Source organism: Marmota marmota, unplaced genomic scaffold, assembly GCF_001458135.2.
Source record: "Marmota marmota marmota unplaced genomic scaffold, marMar, whole genome shotgun sequence".
In the NCBI taxonomy this organism is placed as follows: Eukaryota; Metazoa; Chordata; class Mammalia; order Rodentia; family Sciuridae; genus Marmota; species Marmota marmota.
The window spans coordinates 873,697-893,344 of record NW_025999943.1 but is presented as its reverse complement, the minus strand read 5'-3'; positions in this window follow the sequence as shown (position 1 = coordinate 893,344).

Genomic DNA, 19,648 nt, shown 5'->3' with positions numbered 1-19,648 from the left:
ATAACCTCCACAAAAGTTATTACTTGGATAAATGAAAGTGAAGTAGCTCTTTACTAACAGTGGCAAACATCACTGTCTTTTCTATGTAAAGAAGCCACTTCAAAAGCAAAAATCTGGTAGGATCCCTAGGTTGTGATGTTAAATTCTTTCCTTCATGCTTATCTTTCAGTTATTTACATTCATTTTTGCTTAATTCTATTGAAAATGTGTTCTCTCTCCTCCTTTGTTTCTTGTAATCATGAAGGAGCTGCCACATAAATGTCTTTCTTCCAGATGATTAATGATGAGCCACTGATGAACAATAACTGATATTTCACATCTTATGGCATTAGAGACTTAGAGCGATCCACTAGTCAAAAAACAAGACCGTTTAACAGATATGCCTACATCCAGTAGTTTGTGCTGTGATACTTGTAAACCCTGAAGGGGTGCCTAACTCAGAAATATGTATTGTTATTCTGCATTGCTTGTATACTGAAGAAATTCCATAGAAAAAAATTTCAGAAAGCAACAAAAGTAAATTCAATCCACATTTTTTTAATTGTACAAAACTCTTAATTCAGGAAATTGCTGTATCTAAGCAGCATATGAATTTCATGTCAACATTAGGATGAACACGCTGATAGACAAGGTAATTATCACTTAGGAGGGATATTTTGAGGCTCAGTGACCTACCATAGTTTTGTTGTTTCCTGTTGTCACATTCAGCCTGGATCTGAGAAGGAGATAGAATCATTTGAAACCAAGCTTCCTAAAATATTGAATAACAAAAAAGAAAAATAATAATAATCTAGCTAGCAACTCTGATTGGAAAGCTGGTGATCTAATTCTGAATTATTCTTATCCTATCCAGAGAGTTAATACTTACTCAATTAGAAGAATGTGTTCTTAGTAGAAAATATGAACCAACAATATTAGCTGACTCTGAAGTTATAATTGATAGCTGGTGAGTGAGGGTAGGTCATTTGCTATAACTTTCCACAGGCACCTTCCACTAGGGTAGTATGTGAATTTGAGCTATGTGTAGTTCAATCTAAGAGTCCTCATTAATGCCTATATCATCATGTTCAGTTCTAAAGATGCCAATCATAACTCCTATATTATTAGTCCTATTGATAGTACTAAGCTAATAAAGATATTTCAATTCATACAAAAAAGTGAAAATGTCTATTCTTTGGAGATAATTTTCAGTGAATCATGAAGAGTGAAATGAGATATTGATTATCCCAATTTTTATATTAAAAAACATTTTATAAGGCAATTCTAGTAAAATATAACTTGGTGTCCAAACTAAGATCTTTAATTGCTTTGGTTGTAAATATAACTGCTAAATGACAGTAGCCTGTGGTGATCGGTCTCCAAATGACTTCCACTGATCACAGATTTCTGCTATTGACACCCTTGTGTATTTTCTCTGATATTATAAAGGGTATAATTGTGAGTAATAAGGTATTGAGGGAATAATACTGTGGTTTCCAAGGCTAGGTTATTAGATACATTGTGGAGTGCATTGATTTTTCTCTTGGATCACTTGTTCCAGGGAAACTACGTGACATGGAATGAGAACTATTATGAATTAAATATTAGATGGCCCCAAAAAGCTCAGGTGTGAGACACAGCAAGAAGGTTTAAGGATGAAATGAATGGTTTATGAGCCTTAACACAATTGGTGAATTAATCCCCTAATAGGGATTAACTGAATGGTGGCTGGAGACCTATAGGGTATGGCTGGAGGAGACAGAATTCAGTGGGGGTGTGCCTTTGGGTTATGTATTTTGTCCTTGTTGCATGGAGCTGCCTCTCTTTCTAAGCTTCCTGGTGTGATGTCCATAGCTACTTTCCTCTGCCACTCCTTCTGCCATGATATTATACCTCAACTGGAACCCTTAGTAATGGAGCCAGCCCTCTATGAACTGAGACTTCTGACAGTGAGTCCCCAAACAAATTTTTCCTTCTCTTATTATTCTTGTCAGGTCTTTTGGTTACAGCAGTGAAAAAGCTGACTTAAACAAGAAACTTTTATATAGTATCATGGAGAAGTACACATGGCAAAGATCTGAGGCTTCCTGCCAACATCTACAAAGTGAGCTGTGTAGGACAGTGCACAGTTAATCTTCAAACAACTGTACCCTTACCTAGTCCCAAATTCAACCTAATGAGAGACTCAGAGCCAGAACCACAGTGCTAATTTGCTTCTGAACTGAAGAAAAAGGAAGTAAGAACTTACTGATTTAATCTCTGGAATTTCTGGGTAAATTCTTTAGGAACAATGGAAAACAAACACTCAATTCTGTTAGCAAATGTTCCCATGAAGTAATGGTAGCTGAGTCTTAGGTCTCAGTCCTAATTTCATATAAGCCAGTTAATTATCATTTCATTAAATTATATTGACATCTGCCTAGGACAATTCCCGCCAACCTGCAAACCCATGCCAGAGACTAGGCCCAGGCCTAGGCACAACCCTGCTAACCAGTGTGGGAGCCCAGGCCAAAGTTAGGCCCCAGACAGCCACCTGAAACCAGCCAACCCACACTGGAGCCCAGATCCAAGTCATGCCCAGGACCGCTCCTGTGCAGAGTGGAGGACCATGCTGGGGCTTTCCCTTTACCAACATGTTGCTCCCCCAGCCTGAATCCTTCTTTGGACACTGCAGCCATTGCCATAGCCCTCTTGATGCAGTAGCCTCAATGTTGGGACAACAGACAGGGCCTGGAGTCAGCTGCATCTTCAAACAGGCAACCCACCCTTTCAGCCCCATCTCTGAAATTGGTTGCATCCATCTTGGGACATCCCCACAGTGTGTGGGCACTCTCTTGTCCAGCGAGGAGGTCCACAGAACAGGGTAGAGGAGAGTGTGGCTGCGGAGTCACTAATCAAGACCTTTGGAGACCAAGTAGGAAGCAGGTCTGATTTTATTACTCAGTTACCATGTATATATACTCAGGTAGTAGCTAAGCAGATTATAGGCAGCCACCAGTGCAATTTCTGCTAACTGGCCTTGAAGTAACCAATGGAGGAGTGGGCCATTGCACAGGAGCTGCAACCCATGGCCTCATGCCCAGGGCTGTGCCTCTCCGGTAAGCAGCCTGTCACTCATGTGCCTAGCACTAGGGGAGTGGCCTTCCACACAGATGCCCTTAACTTATGCCGTGTATGTGGTACTCCATGCACTTGTCTCCACACCATAGCTATCTTGAGTTACCTTCACTATTGCCACCACCACCTTTAGTAGCATTAACATCCATCTTGGGACACCAGTCCAGGGACTGGAAACTCAACACCAAGGTGAGGTACAGGTAATCTGCAGGGACACTACAAGATTATAGGATAGAAATATAATACCTCAGATCCATACTGCAATAAAGGAAGACACATTGCAGCTTGAAAAAACAAGGGAAGAAAGTGTCCCAAACAAACCAAGGTACTATAATAATAGGATTCATTGACAGTGCAGTTGATGAAAAGTCAGAGAAGTAATTCAGAATGTATATAATTAAAATGAGTTATGAATTAAGGAATGACATAAGAGAGCAAATACAGGCAACCATTGATCACACCAACAGATATAAGAGAGCAAATAAAAGTAGCAAAAGATTACTTCAAGAAAGAGAGATTTTGGAAAAAAAATCAAAAATCCTTGAAATGAAGGAAACAATAAACCAAATAAAAAACTCAGTAGAAAGCATCACCAACAGACTAAATCACTTGGAAGACCAAACATCAGATAATGAAGAAAAAATATACAATCTTGAAAATAAAGTTGACCACACAATGAAGATGATAAGAAACCATGAATAGAACATCCAGGAATTATGGGATAACACCAAAAGACCAAATATGAGATTTATTGGGATAGAGGAAGGCACAGAGTTCAAATCAAAGGAATACATTATCCCTTCAATGACAGAGTATCAGAAAATTTCCAAAACATGAAGAAAGAATTGGAAAATCAAATACAAGAAGCTTACAGGACACCAAATGTACAAAATTACAACACATCTGCACCAAGGCACATTATAGTAAAAATGCCTAACATACGGAATAAGGATAGAGTCTTAAAGGCTACAAGAGAGAGGAATCAGATAACAAATAGGGAGAGACAAATTCATATCTCTGCAGATTTTTCAACCCAGACCCTCAACGCTAGAAGATTCTGGAACAACATATGCAAATCTCTGAAAGAAAATGGATGCCAACCAAGAATCTTATATCAAGCAAAATTAAACTTCAGATTTGATGATGAAATCAAAACTTTTCATGATAAACAAAAGTTAAAAGAATTTGCAGTGAGAAAGCCTGAACTATAGAGCATTATCAGCAAAATACTCCAGGAGAAGGAAATGAAAAACAACAATGAAAATCAGCAAAGGCAGGAACTATACTAAAGGAAAGGCCAATCAAAGGAGAATCCAAGTCAAGTTGAGTACCAAACATATACCAAACTGCCCAAAAATACAAATTATATTTCAATAATAACCCTGATTGTGAATGGCCGAAATTCATCAATTAAAAGATAGACTGACAGATTGGATAAAAAAATAAAAAGACCCAATAATATGCTGCCTTCAAGAGACTCATCTCACAGGAAAAGTCATTCACAGACTGAAGGTAAAAGAGTAGGAAAAAATGTACCACTCATATAGACCACATAAACAAGCAGGGGTTTATACCCTCATATCAGATAAAGTGAACTTCAAACCAAACCTAGTGAAAAGGGATAAAGAAGGACATCTCATACTGCTTACTGGATTCATACATCAACAAGATATAATAATCATAAATACCTATGCCTCCATTAATGGGGTATCTATGTATATCAAACAAACCCTTCTTAAATACAAGAATAAAATAGACCACAACACAATAATTCTGGGTGAATGTAATATACCTCTAACCACTGGATAGATCTTCCAAACAAAGACACTACAGAACACAATAAAACAGAACTCAATAAAACAATCAATGATTTAGATTTCACAAAAATATATAAAATATTCCATCCATCAACGAGTGAATACAATTTCTTCTCAGCAGGACATGGGTCCTTCTCCAAAACAGACCATATGTTATGCCACAAAGAAAATGTTAGCAAATACAAAAATCAAGATATTCCCCTGCATTCTATCTAACCATAATGGAATAAAATTAGAAGGATAAAATTTTAAAAAAGAAGCTACTCCAACACCTGGAGACTAAATAATACACTATCAAATGACACATGAATAATGGAAGACATCAGGGAGGAGATAAAAAAAAATTCTTATAGGTCAATGAGAACTCCAAAACAACTTATCAAAATCTCTGGGACACTATAAAGGCAGTGCTAAAAGGAAAGCAACTTGCATTAAGGTTATTCATTAAAAGAAGAAAAAGTCAACAAATAAATGACCTAATATTACATCTCAAAGCCCTAGAAAAAGAAAAACAAACCAATACCAAAAACAAGAAAAGAAAAGAAATAATTAAAATCAGGGTGGAAATCAATGAAATTGAAACAAAAGAAACAGTTCAAAATTGACAAAACTAAAACTTGGTTTTATGAAAAAATAAATAAATAAAATTGACAAACCTTTAGCTACCCTAATGAAAAGAACGTGAGAAAAACTCAACTTATTAAAAATTCATGATGAAAAAGGAAATAGCATGACAGGCACTATTGAAATATAGAAAACAATTAGAAACTATTTTGAAAATTTATACTCCCATAAAAAAGAAAACCTCAAAGATACCAAAAAATTTCTAGAGGCATATGATCAACCCAAACTAAGTAAAGAGGAAATACACAATTTAAACAGATAAATTTCAAGCTAGGAAATAGAAGATGCCATCAAAAGCCTACCAACAAAGAAAAGCCTTGGACCAGATGGATTCACATTTCTACAAAACCTATGAAGAAGAATTAATACCAATACTCCTCAAATTATTCCATTAAATAGAAAAGGAAGGAACCTTTCCAAACTCATTCTATGAAGCTAGTATCATCCTGATAGCAAAACCAGGCAAAGAAACAACAAGGAAAGAAAATTTCAGGCCAATATCCTTGATGAACATAGACACAAAACTTCTCAGTAAAATTCTGGCAAATTGCATACAAAAACATATTAAAACAATACTGCACTATGATCAAGTGGGGTTAATTCCAGGGATGCAAGGTTGGTTCGACATACAGAAGTCAATAAATATAATTCATCACATCAATAGATTTAAAGATCAGAATAATGAGTTTATCACTTGATACACAAAAAGCATTTGACAAAATACAGCACTTTTTCATGCTCAAAACACTAAAAAAACTAGGGGTAATAGGAATATACCTCAACATTATAAAAGCTATCTATGTGAAGCCCAAGGACAACATCATTCTAAATGCAGAAAGATTGGAAGCATTCACTCCAAAAACTAGAATAAGACAGGGATACCCTCTTTCACTACTTCTATTCAATATAGTTCTTGAAACTCTAGCCAGAACAATTAGAGAGACAAAAAAAATTTAAAAGGATGCAAATCAGAAAAGAACTCAAATTATCATTATTCAATGGCATGATTCTATATTTAGAAGATCCAAAAAACTCCACCAGTAAACCTCTAGAATTAATAAATGAATTCAGCAAAGTAACAAGATATAAAATCAATACCCATAAATCAAATGCATTTCTATACATCAGTGAGGAATCCCCTGAAAGTAAAATTAGGAAAACTATGCCATTCACAATAGCCTCAAATAAATAAATAAATAAATAAATAAATAAATAAAACTCTTGGGAATTAATTTAACAAAAGAGGTGAAAGACCTCTAAAATGATAATTGCAGAACACTAAAGAAAGAAACTTAAGAAGACCTTAAAAGATGGAAATATTTCCCATGCTCTTAGATTGGCAAAATTATTTATTGTCAAAATGGCCATACTACCCAAAGTACTATACAGATTCAATGTGATTCCAATTAAAATCCCAATGTCATTCATTATAGAAATAGAAAAATCAATCATGTGATTCATTTGGAAAAATAAGAGACCAAGAATAGCCAAAGCAATTCTTAGCAAGAAGAATGAAGCAGGAGGCATCACAATACCAGACCTTAAACTATACTACAAAGCTATAACAAAAATGGCATGCTATTGCCATCAAAATAGGCAGTAGACAAATGGTACAGAATAGAAGACACAGAGACAAACCCACATAAATACAGTTATCTCATATTAGACAAAGGTGCCAAAAACATAAATTGAAGGTAGTCTCTCCAACAAATGGTGCTGGGAAAACTGGAAAGCCATATGAAGCAAAATGAAAATAAACCCCTATCTCTCAACATGCACAAAACTCAACTCAAAGTCCATCAAGGACCCAGGAATTTAACCAGAGACACTGTGCCTATTAGAAGAAAAAGTAAGCCCAAATCTTCATCTTGTCAGATTAGGCCCCAACTTCCTTAATAAGACTCCTGTAGTTCAAGAAATAAAATCAAGAATCAATAAATGGGATGGATTCAAACTAAAAATCTTCTTCTCAACAAAGGAAACAATCAATAATGTGAAGAGGGAGCCCATATAATGAGAGAAAATCTTTAACATATGCACATCAGATACAGCATTAATCTCCAAGATATATAATAAACTCAAAAAGCTCAACACCAAAAAAAAAAAAAAAAAAAAACAATCCAACCAATAAATGTGCTCAGGAGATGAACAGACATTTCTCAGAAGAAGATATAAATCAATAAACAAATATATAAAAAAATGTTCAACATCCCTAATTATTAGAGAATTGCAAATCAAAAATACTCTAAGATTTCATGTCACTCCACTCAGAATGACAGCTATTAAGAATACAAACAACAAGTATTGGCTAGGATGTGGGGGGAAAGGCACATTCATACATTGCTGGTGGGACTGCAAATTAGTGCAACCAATCTGGAAAGCAGTATGGAGATTCCTTGGAAAACTTGGAACGAAACCACCATTTGACCCAGCTATCCCACTCCTTGGTCTATACCCAAAGAACTTAAAATCAGCATACTATAGTGACACAGCCACATCGATGTTTATAGTAGCACAATTCACAATAGCTAAACTGTGGAACCAACCTAGACGCTCCTCAGTAGATGAATATACAAAGAAAATGAGGTATATATACACAATGGAATATTACTTAGCATTAGAAGAATTAAATTATGGCATTTGCAGGTAAATGGATGGGGTTGGAGAATATCATGCTAAATGAAGTAGGTCAATCCCCAAACATGAAAGGCTGAATATTCTCTCTAATAATTGGATGCTGATCCATAATGGGGGTTGTAGCATGAGAAAAATGGAGGAACTATGATTGGGCAAAGGGGAAATTGAGGAGGGGAGAGGTCATGGAGAGAGGAAAGATGATGGAATAAGATGGGCATCATTACCCTAGGTACATTTGGGACTGCACATATGGTGCGACACTCCATTTTGTACAACCAGAGAAATGAAAAGTTGTCTTGCAGTTGTGTACAATGAATCAAAATGCATTCTGCTGTCATATATACATAATAGAATAAATTTTAAAAATTAAAAATATATATTGACCTCCTAAAATATTTATGCTGACCACATTTATAGAATAATTCAAATTGCATTTGGTCCATGCTCAGTGCTCATGAGTTTTATATTTCTGAGAATGACAAAGATATTTAGGCTCAACTCAGTCATTAGTATTTTCAGTTGCTTACAATTTTCTAAGATATCCTTCTTACCTTACTATTATAACTATGTGCAGAATTCTACCACTTGTCAATATTTGCATGATACTACTTTTTATTTTAGAGAAATCTTCCTGAGTTTGTGTTTTGACTTCTCATGATAGATTTAATATATAACTTGTTATTTTCCTATAGAAATGTTACTTTGTTGAACTTATTTACAAATCCATAACTATTTAAATATTAATTAGAACATAACATCCACCCTAATATGTGTGTGTGTGTGTGTGTGTGTGTGTGAACTCAGGGATATTTGCCCACTGACCCATATCCTAATCCCTATTTTTATATTTTTATTTAGAGACAGGGTCTCACTGAGTTGCTTAGCACTCAGAGGCTGTCTTGGAACTCACAATCCTCCTGCCTCAGCCTCCTGAGCTGCTGGGATTAGAGGCATATGTGACCACTCCAAGCATAAGGTTGACTTTTGGTGAGTATTGCTGGTAATACTGTATGTTCTTATTAAGGTCTATATTGAAGCAGTATTGTTAAGTATCTGACATTATTTCATTGAGTAATCATAACATGATCCATTTCTTTCTTTTTTTTACATTTGAATCAAATGAGGTATAATTTCTCATTTTTCTGAGTGTACAGGTTGCAGAATCACATTGGTCATACAGTCACGTATATACATACAGCAATACTAGTGTCTATTTTATTCTGCTGCCCTTCCTATCCCCCTTCCCCAATCCTCCCCTCCATTAGGATGGTTATCATTTCAACTTAAGAATTAATACATTATCCCAGAATTTGTCATCTTAGAGATGGAAGTTTATCTTAGTGACAAACTATTCTGTGTATCTCCATATATCATGGTGTTTTACTACAGAATATTACCCAGTGTTTATATGAAACAAAACATCATATTGTACCTCAAAAATGTATACAAATATGTGTCATTAATAACTAATATCTGGGCACAGTGGCAGATGCCTATAATCCAAGCTTCACATCTGCAGGCTGAGGCAGGAAAACTACGAGTTCAAAGCCAGCCTCAGCAACTTAGCAAGGCACTAAGCAACTCAGCAAGACCCTGTCTCTAAATAAATATTAAAAATGTGCTGGGAATATGGCTCAGTGATAAATTACCTCTGGGTTCAATTCCTGGTACAAAAAAAAAAGAAAGAAACTAATAAAAATGAAAGTTAAAGCTTTAAAAATATTTATATTCTATTAAGGTTTTTTGATATAATTGAAAGAACAATTCATATAATATTAATGTAATTTTTCAAATATTATAAGATAAAATAAATTAACTACTTGAAGTTTTAACTAATCATTTCTAGAAAATATTTATCATCATTTTTATTTACTGCATTTAGATAATTTTAAAAAATCTTTCCCTCATTCACTTTAGTTTCTTACAACTCATTATTGTCTCTGTTTTACCTCCAACTTTCTTTCTATCAACAATGTTATGAATCCCCACAAATGTGAATATCAATATGTTAATGATTAACAATATTGGCAATTAGCACTGAATTAATGCATAAAACCCAAAGTGCATTTGTCCATTGACAGCTTTATTAAATTTTCCAAATCTGACTAAAACTTTATAACATAATTTTCAATTAGATCACAGTGATAAAAATTAACTCAAATTTTTCCATTAGATCTATAAACTTAAATGATTCTTAAGTCCTCCAAAGTAGTTGATAAATAAAACATAGTCACGGATGAATCCAGCCCCTCCAAAAATAGTAACTAGTGTATATTTAATTTCTTGCTATAATATTTAGTAAACTTTAATGATCTGCAGATAAGATATTAATATACAAAACCCCTAGTGCTGAAATCATTATAAGCCAGGTTCTATACTACATGAATTGAAAGTAATAGAATAGATTTAGTTATCATTTTAAACACTGATCTATTCCAATACAGCCATCCTTCATAAAATTACCAAATAAACAATGTTACTCTAAGTTTCAAGACAAGAAGTAATTATTATTACAAGATATAGAAGGTTACGTAAATAGAATAAAATTATATATAAATATATCTTCTGCTATTGTCTTAAATCACTATCACCAATGTATTGAAATTTTCATTAAAATGTGGCTTTTTATATAAAGGACTCATGAAACAGTCCTTTACAATATTTATATTTCTCCATTCTAGTATTTAAACTGGAATGTACACCACACATAGAATGACAACAAATTTATATCACATCTTAGAAAACAACTTTGTGGTAATATCAAATTCATATAAGTTTTGAATTGAGAATGTAGCTCACTAGTAGATAGTGCACTTTGCATACATGAGGCCCTGGTTTCATATATTATTTCTGGCAAGTTTGTACATGACTTTTTTAATTATTTAAAAATATTTTGAATATGCAAAAGGAAAAATAATAATATTAAACTCTTAGTGGAGTATGTTTAAAAAAGTAATAATTTATTGATATATACATGTTTGAATTTCTATTTTGTATGTGCTCCTGACTAAAAGTCACATACAAAATAGGGAACATAAAGAAGTAAAAACCATAAATCATGATACCAAGTGGTTTACAATCAAGTAGAAACCAGATACTTGCAGAGAGATCAATAATAATATGAGGCAGTCAAATGCTCCATTAAGTGAAAATGATCAAGGATATTGAGGTAGGTCTCATTGAAAAGGGAGGTCATGGGCTGACCCTTTTAGTAGAGAAGGAATATCATGAGCCATGATACAATGTGAAAATGAACGCAAAATGTTGCAGAGACCAATCTATGTGATATTTTGGCTAAGGAATGAAATATAGAGAAAAGGATGATCAAAGAGATTTATAAGAAGTTGGAGGGGTCAATTTGTTGAATCCTTGCATAAAAGTATTCAATAAATTATTCATTAATCTTGTTAAATTTTGAGGGATAGTAAAGACACTTGGATTAACTGCTCAAATATTTTAAAAATCAACTTTTTTATAAATGAATAAAAAGTGGTTTGAGGATTATGCTAATCCACTACCTTCTCCAGCTTCTTACCAATTTTATGAGAAGTATGATAAAAATTATAATGAAGCTATGATTTTTTTCTGATGTATTTTGTCTTTCTTCAATGCAACCTACTTAAATTCTATAGTCTATAAACTGTTCATTCAGGTTCCTAAATTATTTCTTACATCTTGCCAATATACCCAGTACTTACCCAATTCTTCAAAATCATTTACCTAAATCCGGTATGTATGTATAACATATATAGCTTTTCCCCCTCCCATTTCCAGAGACCTTCCCTGAGTCCACTACTTAAACCCACAGATTCTCTAGTCTTGAAGGTCATGGTATCACCTGCTGCATGATCACTGCATAAAGATGTCCATTCACTCATTTTGATTATTATTAATTCTAAAGTTTAAAGATCTGGCAGAGTAAATGTATATACAAAATTAATCATAACTGCTATGCATTTTTGTTGGTGTGTTATATCTTACTTATAATATCAAATGATATTAGAAGAACAGAAACTTTACTATTTTTCAACATTTTATAGTCTGTATATTGCATTTGGTAGATTGCAGTAGAGGAATATGGACTAATAAAACTCAAATTATATTTTTAATCATAATTTATAAACTCTTGTACTCAGATATCAGGAAATGCCTGCAGGAAAATAAATTTGGTTTATAGATGTTCTTTCAATTTCCAAAATGTCCTTGTCTAAATATTTTACTATGGTTATCTGAGCTTAATTAACATACTTTATTCCTTTCAAGGCTGATTGTTGCATTTTATTTAATATCTCACTTTAGTCATAATCTAGGGACATGTTAGTAAATTCCTACTTTTTTTGTATGTGGTCCTGAGGATTGAACCCAGGATACATTCCCCCTGCTACCCTTTTTATATTTTTATTTTGAGAACAGAGTGTCGCTAAGCTGCTGCAGCTGATCTCAAACTTGTGATCCTTTTGACTCAGCTTCCTAAGTAGCTGGGATTACAGGCATGTGTCATTGCACCTGGCCTTATAATGTTCTTTTTAGAATTCTGTCCACTTTTATTTAGAGGACTTAAATGAGGGGTGTTGCTGTTGGAATCCAGGCTAGAAGTGCAACTTTTGTTGAGATGGGACTGTCATAAATGAGACTTCTTAGCAGTTCTTTCCACGGTTCCACTTTATATGCATTGGATACACAATGGATTTAAGTGCATAGCAGAGAATATCTTCATGATATATGTGAGAAATATCTAAATAATTGAGTAAATGTAGAATCATATATTTGTGTTTTAACCTCCAAGGTTGTTATTTGACATCATACAAAACATATCTTCTTAAGTGATAGTTATCTCAATCACTATTAACCAAACACCATCTTTAATAGTAGAACCAAAATAGAAAAGTCTGCACAGATTTTATAATATCAATATACTAGTGAAAAAAGAAGTCTTGCTTAGTTCCACTGTAAATGAGACAAAAACCTTGAATTAGGTGTGTATATTACTAATGAATTTTGCTTTGATTTCAGAATTTTAAAATATGAAACAAGAATTAAACTGTCATACCAATCATTTTGGTAAAATTGGCAGTTTCTATTATGAGTACCTTCCAATGAAAAGGACTGATAATTTTTAATATTTGCAAACTTTAAATTAGAATGCATTTTATTACCATTATGAAATATTATAATAATTTAGAATTTTTGAAAGAGTTATTCTTTTGAACTTCATAGATGTAAAACTTGTTGCTTGTTTATTCCAAACATTCATATTCCTTGTATAACACATATACTTTCAATTTGCCCCTTAGAAATTTTAGATATTGTTTTGTTAAACTAATCAGATATCTTGCCAAAACTATTTAGAAACAAACTGATTCATTTAAAATCATTAAAAGATTTACTATCTGTATGTTTATACATCTTTTCTTACCAAACTCATATTTTATCTATAAGCACCTTCAACTCCAGTTAAGAAGTGAAAGGAGACAAAAACATGGAACAATCAATAGCAGTTTTATTAGCAGCTAAGATTTTTGTCTTTGTTTATAAAATCAATGTTAAGAACTAAAATTAAAATTGAGAGACTAGATCAACTTAATTTAATGATGTTATTATTGTCAAAATAATGAAAGATTTGTTGCCCCTTAAGATTGCAGATCATGTATAATCTATTCATGGGTATCCTCGTGCATACAATATATGTATTCAATGAATTAATTTCTGACTCTTTATGATGTTTTTAAGTATATATAATTTTAAAAATCTCTAAAATTCAAAGGAACTGAATTGAAGAAATTCTAACTTTGATCCCTATTTTTCCTGAAAGCTTCTTTATGATTTGAACAAGATACTTGATTGTGCTCTTGCTTTTTCTTTTAGATTTTAGAACTTCCCATGTATAATTATACTAATTACAATGACTGAGAAGAGAAGCATCCACAAGACCTTGTGACTCCTGCGTGTTACTTACATATTACTTGTCGTCAAGATATTACATTGTTTTCCTTTAACCTTTCCAATAATTGTTTTCTAAATGAGATCACAAATATGATCTTCATGTTCACACACCAGTTAATGTTTTTAAGATTGACTCATAAAGATTTCTGTCTTAAATTCTTCCCATTTTATTCTAGTTGATGTTTTACTGTTCTAAATAAATGTGACTTATGTATAGACAAATGGTAACAAAAAACTTCTTTGGAGAGATTGACTACCCTGTGATAAAATACTAAGCCAGATCAATTCTTGTTTCTTTTGAGTTTGTTGCAAATTGCACAATTACATGTCATTATGTTATTATTTTACTAAATTACAAGTCAAAGTACTGAATATAAGAGAAGTTAACTTTTATGTGCAAAGGAAGGTCAAGGTCATTTGCAATTATTTCCTTTTAGAATTCTACTCCTACTGGGTAAAGGGTGCAGGGAGTATATCAGCTAAAGAAACTCAAATGTTTTCTGGCACTTTAATTTGGAACATTCAGAGAGGAATGTTAGGAATATAGAAAAGCTAGTGTGAATCCTATTAAAGGCAACAGGAAATTGTTTGGTGAACTATGACCTTGTAGTAAAACTTTAGCCTGACCACATCTGAATATATGTAAAGATATGGATTTGGACATTACCTCATTCTGAATCTTTTGGTCATCAATGGTAATATGTTTTGGACCTTTGAAATTCATAAATATAATTTTGAAATTTTGTAACTCATAGATGTATGAGCTTTATTCACACTTGTTTCATTTATTAACATCTCATCCCTGGAAGTGCGGAGATAAAAATTTTATTCCGTTCCAGTACTGTGAGCCATCCCATTCCTATTTTAATAGACTCAGTATCTATGATTACCTAATACAAAATTAGAGGTAAGGAAAAATAATTTTCTTTAATTTAGAAGTCAGTTGTTTCCAAATGTTTTAATATCTCACACACCAACAACATCTTTAACATTTGATTACCCAAAAATCCATCATTTTGGTATTGGTTATCGAATTAATAGTTAAAGACCAAACACCTTCTTAAGTCACTAAGCATAGTATTACTCTTTTATTTTTCTTGTTATCTTTCCCATATTCCTCTAATATATTTTGCATATTCCTTCCAATTTTTTTTGACTGTGTTGTCTGGTTTCTATGTATATAAAAGACATGCATCATAAAGTATTTGTCACAAATCCAGCTAACACAAAAAGATATAAAGTTTTACTTAAAGAATAAATGTTATGTGAAAATCAGGCACAGTAATTTAAAATCTGAAAACAAATTAACAAATTACATTGCTTTTGTGTAAAAAGGGATAATACTTACATCTTTTTTGTTATGGTACCAGGGATTAAACCCAGGACCACTCAACCACTGAGCCACATTCCAAGGCCTTTTTTGTAATTTTATTTACAGATAGGGTCTCACTAAATTGCTGAGTTTGGTTTTGAAAACACCATACTTCTGCCTCAGCCTCCTAAGCTGCTGGGATTACAGGCATGCACCACTGGTCCCGGCTACTTGTATCTTTTTATTCCACCATTTCTTCCTAATTTTCTCATTCTTGGCCTTATTCACATCTGAATATGTAAAAAACAAACAAACAAAAAAAAACCATAAACCTCTTAAAGAAATGTTTTCAGATAATAAAAATATCTGATGCGTAGTTAAATGTGATTTAAAAAGTCAATTCTTTTCACTTAAATTATCCTTTAATATTCTAGTTCAAAAATTTGAAAGGAAAACTTTACCTTCTGAAGGATTATTTTTTTCATTTATTATGTTCAGATGATTTGTATTGTTTAAGTAGTTCCTATAATCTAAAATTCAATGTAAAAATAGAAAAATGGTTTTACAGGCAAGACATTTGAAATATTTTTACTTATATTAATGAAAAAACTATTTTTATGTAATTTTATATATATATATATGACAGCAGAATGCATTGCAATTCTTATTACATACCTAGAGCACAGTTTTTTTTATATCTTTGGTTGTGTACATAATATATTTACACCAATTCATGTCTTCATACATATACTTTGGATAGTAATGATCATCACATTCCACCATCATTAATTACCCCATGCCCTCTCCCTTTCCCTCCAACCCCTCTGCCCTATCTAGAATTTGTCTATTTCTCCCATGCTCCCCTCCCACTATGAATCAGCCTTCTTATATCAAAGCAAACATTCAGCATTTGGCTTTTGAGGATTGGTTAACTTCACTTAGCATTATCTTCTCTAACTCCATCCATTTATCTGAAAATACCATGATTTTATTCTCTTGTATTGCTGAGTAATATGCCACATTTGTTTTTATCCATTCATCTACTGAAGGGCATCTAGGTTGGTTCCACAGTTTAGCTATTGTGAATTATGCTGCTATAAACAAGGATGTGGCTGTGTCTCTGTAGTATGCTGTTTTTAAGTCCTTTAGGTATAGACTGAGGAGAAGGATAGCTGAGTCAAATCGTGGTTTCATTCCCATTTTTTCCTAGGTATCTCTATACTGCTTTCCATATTGGCTGCATCAATTTGTAGTCCTACCAGCAGTGTATGAGTGTACCTTTTCCCCCACATCCTCACCAACATAATATTATTGTTTGTATGCATAATAGCTGCCATTCTGACCAGAGTGAGATGAAATCTTATAGTCGTTTTAATATGCATTTCTATAATTGCTAGTGATGATGAACATTTTTTCATGTATTTGTTAATTGATTGTACATCATCTTCTGAGAAGTGGCTCTTCAGGTCTTTGGCCCATTTATTGATTGGGTTATTTGTTTTTTATGTGGTGTTTAGCTTTTTGAGTTCTTTATATACCTTGGTGATTAGTGCTCTATCTGATGTGTGAGGGGTAAATATTTGCTCCCATAAAGTAGGCTCTCTATTCACCTCACAGGTTGTAAAAACACTAAAATTTGATAAAACATTATTTTTATCTTATGATCCAAAAATACATATTCTATTGATATTATTGAAGTGAATTTCTATTGATATTATTGAAGTGAATTATACAATTACTGTATTACTTATTTCAAAAATGTCTAATATTTTGAAATACTTAGACATTTGTTGAGATTAATATTATTTATAGATGGGATGGAGGTACAAATTACAAAGGCGAGCTTTCAATTAATTTGTTCATACTACTTGCCTATTCATATATTTTGAATTAATTTATATAGAGTCTTTATAGAGTTCCATTTCCTTATTAGCCCCTTGTTGGGAATTATTAACATCATTTATAAGCTTTATCGGAAAGACTTCCCTAAATATTTATCTCTTTATCTTTTGTACTTTTACACAACTCTCTTATTTTCTGAAAAAATCATTTACCCTTTAGTAATATACTGTCCTATACCAACTTACTGTCAAATAATTGAATATGTGAATACCTTAACAGACAGTAGGAGAAAACTACTGTGGGCCTCAGAGGAATAAACACAATAGATACAGTAAGGCAATACTGGATCGATTAGTTAAGTGATATGCTTTACTCTCATTTTTAAAGAAAACATAGAAGAAGATATTGGAAAGATCTGACTATGACTCAAGTAACCAGGCACTTCTGATAATGACCATGATATAAAAGAAGTGAAGCAGGGTAATTTCTTAGAGTCTTTGGAGGAAACATGACCATGCCAACACTCCCCGATTTCAAGAACTGAGACAAAATGAATTTATGTTGTTGGGAGTTATCGGGATGATGGTATTTTATTGCAGCAGTATTAGGAAACTAACATATGTTTTGATACTGAAAAGTGGGGTGCTGCTGTTAAAAATACCTAAAAATGTTTCAAGAATTCCTCATTCATCTCTTAACATCCATATTTCTATCAACAATCTCTTTAAGGCAAACTGAGCTATAATTTGCCTCAAAATTCTTCCAGCCTCTATCCACTACTCAATTCTAAAACCACTACCATAAATTTAAATATTTGTTACAGCAGCACCCCACTTCTTAGTAATGTCATGCCCTCCCTGAGAGTTCTAGCCAAGAATCCTTCCTTGCCTTTCCAGCTTCTAATGTTTTCCAGCAACCCTTGGATTTGTAAATTCATCCCTCCAATTTCTGCTCCTACAGTCACATGGTATCTCACCTGAGTGTCTGTGCATGTCTTTCCATGGTTGTCATATAAGAAAACTAACCAATAAATTTAGGATCTACCTTAATTCAGTATAAATTCAACTAGCTACATCAGGATAGGTGCTACTTCCAAATAAAACTAAATTCTGAAGTTGTGAGTGTACATGAATTTTGGAGGATAATATTCAGTCCACTACTAGGTTCATACAAATATTTTTTTTCTAAATGACAGAAATGATTTTATTTAAAATTATATGTAAAGAGTTTAGCACAGTGACATGTTCACATATAAATATATTTTATAAATATATAGATATCAAAACATTTCAGATTTATCATTTTTAAGATAGGAAAATAGAAATAAATGAGGGTTAATAAAGTATATTTTAAATTACCCCTATTATTTTCATTGTTTTTTTGGGGTGTGTGTGTGTGTGTGTGTGTAAACATTTGTTATAGCAGCACCCAACTTCTTGGTCAGCAAGGCCATGCCCTCTCTGACAGTTCTAGCCAAGAATGAATGAATGAATGAATGAATGAATAAACATATGTATATATATATATATATATATGTATACACACACACACACACACACACACACACACACATATATATATATATATATATATATATATATATATATATATATATATTCTAATAGAAAAAATTACCTAATAGATCTAAATTAATTTTGACACATAATTTTATTATTTTTACTTTTGCTAATTTTCATTACTATCAAGAGGTGGTGGGATATTTTACCAAAGAGTATAAATTCTAGAACTCAGAAAGCTAAAATCCAAGTTTTTCTGTCTTCTAGATGAGCAAGTTTTGTGTCTCCATCTCCTAATTGGCCAAATGGTAATACTCAATACTCTTGTACTTTAAATATTTCAGATCAAATAATAATAATCTCTATCATTTGCCAAATATTCTCTCACATGTTATATTCCCTTAGTTGTTAGTGATATATAGCTTTAATGGCACATGAAATATGAACAAATGATCCTGGGGAAAAACTTGATATTCACATGCAAATGAATGGATCTAATCAGAAACATTAAATCCCTTAAAATTAAATAAAAATTGATTAGAGACCTAAATGGAATATGACAAATATAAAATTTCTTGCATATCATATAGCAGAAAATTTATATGACCTTGGGAATGGTGATGAATTTATAGGGTCAAAGGCATGACCCATGAAAGAAAGGACTTTTTTCGCTGGACTTCATGAAAAACATCTGCTCTGTTAAAGACACTGTTAAGAAAATGAGAAGATAAGCCTTTGACTGGAAAAGAATATTTGTAACATATATTCCTAATAAAGGATTTCTAACAAAGTTATACAAAGAACTCTTAAATCTCAATTTAAAAAATGAATAGTCAGTTTAAAACATGGGCAAAAGACCT